We start from the raw sequence: 8,306 nt of genomic DNA, 5'->3' as shown, positions 1-8,306 counted from the left end.
GTTGTCAAGAGATCTACAGTAGTCTTAATTTTGCATTCGTGTCAGACAGGCCTGCCTAATGAATGGCAAACCAAGATAGAGAAGGAGAGTAAGGGCCAATCTCATGTCTCTGTCTTACCCCTTTCCCTTTGTCTTCGTCTTCCCCTTGCCCCTCGAAACCGAGTGAAGGGGAAGGGGTCCCTTATGCAACAAAAATATATTTCTCAATATATTACATGACAATATATTTAATGTGTCTCCATATATTGTGAAATTTAAAAATATATTATATATATATGTAAGTGGTATATTGCAATATATTATACAATACTGCAATTATTGCCGTTTTCATATATTGATTAAATACATCTCATTATACTATTGAATATATCCCATAATATATTGGAAATATATGAAGTAATATATTGATGCATATATTCTAAATGTATGTAATATATTGAAGTATATATTGGCAATATAGTAATATGTTAATACATATATTTTAAATGTATGTAATATATTGATACATATATTCTAAATGTATGTAATAGATTGCAGTATATATTGGCAATGTATGGAGTAATATGTTGATACATATATTCTATATGTATGTAATATTTTGCAGTATATATTGGCAATATATGTAGTAATATGTTTATACATATATTCTTTATGTATGTAATATATTGCAGTATATATTGGCAATATATGGAGTAATATGTTGATACATATATTCTTTATGTATGTAATATATTGCAGTATATATTGGCAATATATGGAGTAATATGTTGATACATATATTCTTTTTGTATGTAATATATTGCAGTATATATTGGCAATATATGGAGTAATATGTTGATAAATATAATCTTAATGTATGTAATATATTGCAGTATATATTGGCAATATATGAAGTAATATGTTGATACATATATTCTTCATGTATGTAATATATTGCAGTATATATTGGCAATATATGGAGTAATATGTTGATGCATATATTCTTTATGTATGCAATATATTGCAGTATATTGTAAAATACATGAGTAATATGTTGATACATATATTCTATATATATGTAATTTCTTGCAGTATATTGATAAATATAAATAATTGCCGCTTTTAATATATTGCACGTGAATATAATATATGTGTTTATATATCTCAAAATATATGCAATATTATATTTATAAATATCCGCCATATTGTATTCCGATTGATATGCAAAAATGTATTAACAATATATGTACAGATATAGTGTCACATGTATGTTTACTATATGGTAGAATATGTTTTAAATAATATGTAAAATTATATAGAAATATATACATAAAAATATGTACACACATTTATACCACATATTAACACAGACTAATGGATAATCTATCAAAAGCCACCTTTATTTACTTTTAACAGGCACACGTACTAAAACTAATTTGAGGTAGAGAGCTAAACAGACATATTACAACCACAATAGGTTTTGCACATGGTCAGACAATGTGATTTGCTTTACATTACATAAATGTCTTGCATTACATTTACATAAATTACATTTTAAAAGAGTGACATAAAACAGAAAATATACAAAATATAAATTAAAGCAATTTAAATTACCAACGTCTATTTATTTCAAACTTTCAGCAGTGCCGTTATACAGTTAAAAATACAATATAAACAAAATGCTCCGACAATAATAGATAAATAAATAATAAACAAACTTTCAAGGAGCTTTGGAAATGTGGAAAAGCAAAGAAATAAATTGCCAAAAGAACAGGCCTTTATCCTGATTAGGAGTCCATCTTGGCTCTTCACTGATTTAAATGACTTATATACCCATGCTTTTGCACTTCACCTGGTGTCTTAGCTCGCATATTCTACTGTTGATGGATTTTCTAACATCAGCTTCGGCCGTGGAAACTGGTTTAAAACAGCATCTGTGGAACAAAACAACAACGATTACTCTCTCCCTTCTCACTCCTTCCCCTCTGGTTCACAAAAATCTCTCCTGGAAGAGATGCAATCAAAACTGGAAAGCACCACATCTGAAAACGATGTACCTTGTAAAGCTTGAAGTTTTCCCTGGGTTGAGAGCATGCCAACGATCAGTCTCCTTCTCGAGTTTTACTGGTGGTTAGCAAACAATTTTTAGGTGCATTACCGCCACCTACTGATTAGGAGTATGAGTTAGGACTATAGGTCAGGACCTATCAGCCTCCTTGTTGCTAGTCTCTCTTATGTGTCCTGTGCTCTCCTAGCGCCTGAATCTCAGCTTCCTACTCAAGCATTATGCTCCATAGCCTTTGGCACGCATTCTGGTTGAAGCAGTCGGTGCTGAGTAGAGTACTGACAAACGTAGAAAATGAAAGAAAGGTCTCTGCTGTTTCAATAAAACTGTTATTTGTGTAATGCAGATTTTTGTCTTCAATATTTTCTTTAGGCTATATGCCATGCATATTCATGAATATGCTGTAGTTGTTTATTTGGAATGTAAAAATTGTTAAATCATACATAAATACATACATACATACATAGCACATGCATATATTCATGGGCATTGCTAGATATAAAGCTCCACTGGGGCACAGGCCCCCCATTTTTTGCTGACTTTTTTTGAAAGCCTGCTGTGTGCAAGAAGTGTGCAACACTTCTATACAATGTCCTTTGCTTAACCCACTATTCTACAGTTTAACCGTTACTGCAAAAGATACATATATACAAGTATAATCTTCATTATACCTAACATTATTACACATTTCTTGAAACTATGCCTCATATTCTCAAAACAGTAAAGACAATTCCATAAAGTCTCACACAATATTCCAAACATCATATTTTCAGGTCAAAATGAAGCTCTACACTCAAAACCATTCACTCTTACGGAAATACCAAACTTTTCCCTCAGACAACACACACAAGCTTTCAAAAACACACACACTACAACATATATTACACACTGGGGCAATCAATTCAAAACAATATATCCAAAACTGGTAAGTTGCTTGTGGTTCTCCCCATCAAAAACCTTTTCACATGACCAAAAAGACACAATCATTGTATGCATTAGGACATTTTTATTCATTCATGTGCTATACACAGCACAACTGTAATTTTTTTATTATTTCGCCTCAACATCCCGTCTTAGTTCTGGGTCAGGGCAGAGAATCTCATCCACATCACAGGCTATATTGGTCCTAGCCAAACAGCAAGGGTAAAATCCTCTGATCCACCCCTTGCATTCATCTGCTGATATGTCTATCTGTATGGAAGGCAATTTGATGCATTTCTTTATTCCAGTAGCATAGTCCAACAGTGTATGCACACAAAAGTTACTGTATAGAGCAGTCTTACTGTAAGTACACCTATCTGTTTTCCTCCCTGAAGGCTCTGAAGATGGAGGCATAAGTGAAGCAACTCAAATTATGCTTTACTCGTTGCCCAGCCTCCCTCATAGTCATACCATGGACCAGGACATGGTCAACTAGAGTGGCTTGAATTTCACCTTGAAATTGCTTGTCACCTTGCCCTTCATCTCCTTCCTCCTCTTTCACCACGTCCTCCTCCTCTTCCTCCTCCTTCACCATGTCCTCTTCCTCCTCCTTCACCACGTCCTCCTCCTTTCCCTCCTCCTCTCCCTCCTCCTATTCCTCTCCCTCCTCCTCGACCTATTTCTTCATCATGTCCCCTCCCTCCTCCTTTACCATGTCCTCTTCCTCCTCCTTCACCACATCCTCCTTCTTTCCCTCCTCTTCTTCCTCATCCTCTTCCTCTCCCTCCTCCTCTTCATCCTCCTTCTCCTCGACCTATTCCTTCATTTCTCTGTGGATCTATTGTTTCAAAGCTCAATGAACAGATTCAGGCCCTGTTATGTATCTATTGAAGGATCTGATTGCTGTGTGTTCAATTTAGACTTTTAGTGTTTCCAGCTTGGTAATTGTTTGCTAAGCTGTGCTGACTTGAGTGAACAGTATTGAATGCTAGTGCTTTCCATATGACCAGATGGTGTAAGCACTGAGAAATGTAAGGATTTGTGTGTAGAGTTTTGAAGTAACAGTTCACCAAAACTGACTCATGTGTTAACCCAGGTGAAAAAGTAGTACACTTCCATAGTGTATTTAAAGTGCTTTATTTTCGCACACTAATTTTGTACTTAAAATACTAAAAATTAATCTTAGTGTACTTCACTGTGCTATTTTGAGACACCATAAATATGAACTAAAATGTGCTAAAAATGTATTAAAAAAATGTATTTATGTACCACTTGTAGTAAACTTGAACCCATCTTTGTATAAAAGTTGTGTTCAAGTTTAATACAAGTGTTAACTAAATACGTTTTTTTATACAGAGATAGTATGTTAAAAGTGCATGTTAGTTCATATTCATGGTGCCTCAAAATAGCACAGTGAAGTACACTTAGATAATCTTAAGAACATCTTACATCTGTCTCAGCAACAATTCAATTCTACAGACTTGACGAGGTTTTCCTGAGATTTTTCCTCTAATGTTTCAGACCTGATCGGGTGAGGATGTAGTTTGTCTTACCTCCTTAAAACTCATCATCTCTCTTGTCTGCTTCACTTTCCCTGCTTTGCACAAAACATGTTCATCTAAAGAAGCCAATAATGATCAAGTCAAAATAAGCTATAACACGCTTGGCGTCACCTTTTGAATGCGGTTGTGTGCAGATGAACGCAAAGACATGCGTGGACATGGATATGTGTGTGCACGAGTCAATGCGACTGCTTCGTCACTTTTACAAGCGTAAATTGGGTAACTTCATTGCATATAGATCCGTTTTTGCCGCGATTATCTTTGTATAGGAATACACAAGTTAACTGCTAAAATTTAAACTTGAGATTTACACCGGGACACAAAAGATTTACACTGGGGCATGTGCCCCAGTAAAAGGGATCTAGCGACGCCCCTGCATATTTTGCAGTATATTAAATCATATAAAGACAAACTATTACATGGAAAAACATAGTGCCCTTTTTGGTCTTGGTTACAATATATGTTGTATCAATATATACATGTATGGTCTATTCATATACTGCAATTCTATGCATATATTACAATATATTGGGAAATATAAATATTAAATCCGATATATGGGAATATATTGCCTAATATATTACATGATATTTTCCAATATACTGCAGTATTTTTGTTGCATAAGGGGTAAGACAGATCGTTCGTCTAAAAAATGAGACACCACTCGATTACCGTTTGCATCACCTTCCCTTGCCGCTAACTGGCTGCTATGTAAACAGACAAGCGTTGAAGAAGATGCCGTCGTCTCAGGTTGTGAGCGGAGCTCAACAAATAGCGCATAACTTAGCTGCTATAGCTAGCGCCTTAACTAGCGATTCAAAACAAAAACATTTTATTAAAAGTATCATAAAACATGAGTGTCATAATATAATCTCAATTAAACTTCAGAAAATAACGTTACTTTCATTTGTGCGACTCCTTGACAGTTCGACGTTCAGCCATTAAACATCTTAATGCCGGCTCTCCTGAGAAATTCCTACACTAAAGTTTACCCCTCTCTTTCAAGTGTGGTCCTTATCACACTTCGTTTCAAGGGCTATGTATCCCTACGCCTTGGCCCTAGCCCTTGATCAAACTGAGAATTGAGACGCCACTTCGCCTCACATGAACGCACAAAACCGAGGGGAAGGGGTAAGGGGAAGGGGTAAGACAGAGAAATGAGACGCACCCTAAGTTATTTTATTTTTGATAGGCTGCTAAGACATAGCTGTAAACATGAGCTTTGAAGAATTTCTGCTGTAAATTTGTTCTTGGTGCTGAAGCACAGGACATATTAAACTACAGGTTAAACTAGACTGTTTTCTTGTTTGTTAGTTTGTTGGTTGATTACCTGTTGCTACTCCTTCTATGTACATTTAATCTGTTTTTGAAAAACGGTGGTGTTTTCCTTTAAGATTTAGCTCATAAAATGGTTATGAAAGTACCCAGCAAACAGTGAGGTCAATCTTATACCCCTTTAGATGTCTATGGCTGTGCCAAAAATACTAAATAACTGAACACCTTATGAACGCATATGGAATTTATTTTTAAATCAAGAATTTCTTATCAAATAGTCTGGAGAAATACCCACTACATAAAAAAAGAAATCACATGAAATTGGCACATGGATATATGCTATTCTCTACCATTTATTTTGTTTTTGCTCAGTGGGTTCTCGGGACAAATGCAGATGACATTACTGACTGCTATAGTCTGTCTGGAAGCTAAAGGAAAACAAAGTATTTTGCCTTCTTTTTTCGTTTCAGTTTTCTGCAAAGATGTATAGAAAGGCCTATTTCTCTTAATTATTGTTCAGAAATCTGTCTAAATCTGTGTTAGTGAGCACCTTTGACAAGATAATCCATTCAACTCAGAGGTGTGGCACATCAACATTCTGATTAGACAGCATGATTACTGCACAGGTGTGACAGGCTGGCCACAATAAAAGCCTTGGCTCTCCGGGACTTTGGCTGTTTCTCAATTCTAAGAACGCAAAGAACGGACTTGCGTTCTCGTGGAGACTGGTCTTGCCAGGCGACCTTGGAAGAACGAACTCAGAAGGTTGCGAGAAGACAGAACGCACTTGTGAGAATTGAGATATGTGAGTTCCCTTTCAGTCGGTCACTACGACGTCACGTCGTGACCGATGAATTGGGAACTCGCTTAGAGAGACCAATCTTCTTCGAGTACTACTAAAACTCCAATGAACTTGGCATTGAGGTATTTGCATAATGCTGACGCCGCCCCGCCAGGTGCGTATATAAGCAGCAGGTGCAAATATGGAAATTAGCTATTTTTGCTTCGAAAGCCAACAGATCTACTGCTATCGAGAAGCTCTCTTACCTGCTCGGGAAATACGCTGCTGGCTCGTAGTTGATTGAGGATTCCAGCCTTTGCAGTGGAAGCTCGCGGATCTTGACCTCAGTTTGAACTTGAGTCTGAGTGTGTGCGTTGCCTCTCCCTGCACGCTTCATCAACTCAGCACAGCTAAAGAGTGTTTTTCCTTTAAAAGAGCAGCACAGGTGGAATTTGTGTCTTTTTAAAGACAGCCATTCTCTCGTGACACGGCGGGGTGCGTCTTTCTAAAGACGTCATTTCGTCCGTGCAGTTCCGGATGCAGCAAATGTATGGGTTCAAAGATGGTCACAATCTCCGTCTCACGTGTTGGGCATTCAGCACGTTGAGACAGCGTTTGTGGAGGGTTCATGTTTTCACTGCGAGAGCATGCCCTCATGGATATGCGGAGACGGGTTACGTCCCTCCGGGAACGCCCCGCCCCTTCGGTTGCGGAGCTGGTTAAAGGTGCCATGGGAAAATTTTGGGAATTTTTTTTCTGCATCACAGTACTGAATCGGTCAGCAGGTATGTCCTCTGGCTCTCAGGAACGGCGTCTGCAAATCAGGTTTGCGATGAGGCGGCCCCTGCACTACACGGCGTTGCCGCAGGTATGTCAGGTTAAGGCTCTGACAGATCTACACGAGAGAGGTCACGACTCAGCCATCAGTGCGTCCAGGTCACAGCCAGGCTGTTGGTTGTGCAATGTCCACATTACTGGTCCAGGAACACCATCTCAGGCTGTGTCTCGCAGACATGAGTGAGGTCGATAAGAATCATCTCCTGAATGTCCAGACTGGCCTTTTCGGCGATGTGGTAGAGTGCTTTACAGCAGTACTCGACTCCAGCAGACTGAGGCCATCATGCTGCGTCGGAAGCCAGGTGCCCCCTTGCGGTCCATCAACGCCGCCACCTTAGCCTGCTCCTCGCCGAGGGCACTTGTCACGGCTACTATCGTCCTCTAGGCTAACGAACCCGCTGAAGCCCGCTCAGCCCACCACCTATGGAGGTAAGAAAGGTCCAAGCGGTCCTGAGACGGGCGACCTGGAATCGGATGGGATCACTCTTCTGGAGACGGTGAACCCACCGCTCCTTCCCCCAGAGGAGGGCTGGGTGGAAGATCCTTGGTTTCATTCTGCTGTTCCGCCAACCAGTACCCACAGACCAGACTAAGAGTGCATTCCTCTTCCCTCTCCAGGTCTCCTGAGGATTGAGAGCCGTGAGCGGGCATTCACATGCTCATCCTCCCTCTCCTCCATCGCCAGCGGGTCTTCTGAGGAGTCCGAGTCCGGACCACCAGCACCCTTATTGGAGTCTGCGCTCTCCGCAGAGGAGACCAGACGACCATTACCCTCAGCGGGCTCAGGTCAGTGTCACATACACGCATACTGTAGATGTTTATGCTGTCACAGCAGACGCACCGGCATTCTCACCTGTTCCCCTCGTCTTTTACAGGGTTCATGTCG

General features: G+C 39.2%; 1 long non-coding RNA gene across 1 annotated transcript; it reads right to left on the bottom strand.

The window, feature by feature from the left end:
• Positions 1 to 1,358: 1,358 nt before the first annotated feature.
• LOC141351307 (uncharacterized) lies at positions 1,359 to 2,914 on the bottom strand. Its single transcript, XR_012359513.1, has 2 exons — positions 2,037 to 2,914; positions 1,359 to 1,913 (listed from the first exon to the last, which is right to left on the bottom strand). It is a non-coding gene; the product is annotated as an uncharacterized lncRNA (long non-coding RNA).
• Between the last annotated feature and the right edge of the window lie 5,392 nt (positions 2,915 to 8,306).

Source organism: Misgurnus anguillicaudatus, chromosome 20 (assembly GCF_027580225.2).
Source record: "Misgurnus anguillicaudatus chromosome 20, ASM2758022v2, whole genome shotgun sequence".
Taxonomy (NCBI): domain Eukaryota; kingdom Metazoa; phylum Chordata; class Actinopteri; order Cypriniformes; family Cobitidae; genus Misgurnus; species Misgurnus anguillicaudatus.
This window is presented reverse-complemented; position numbering and strand designations above follow the sequence as displayed.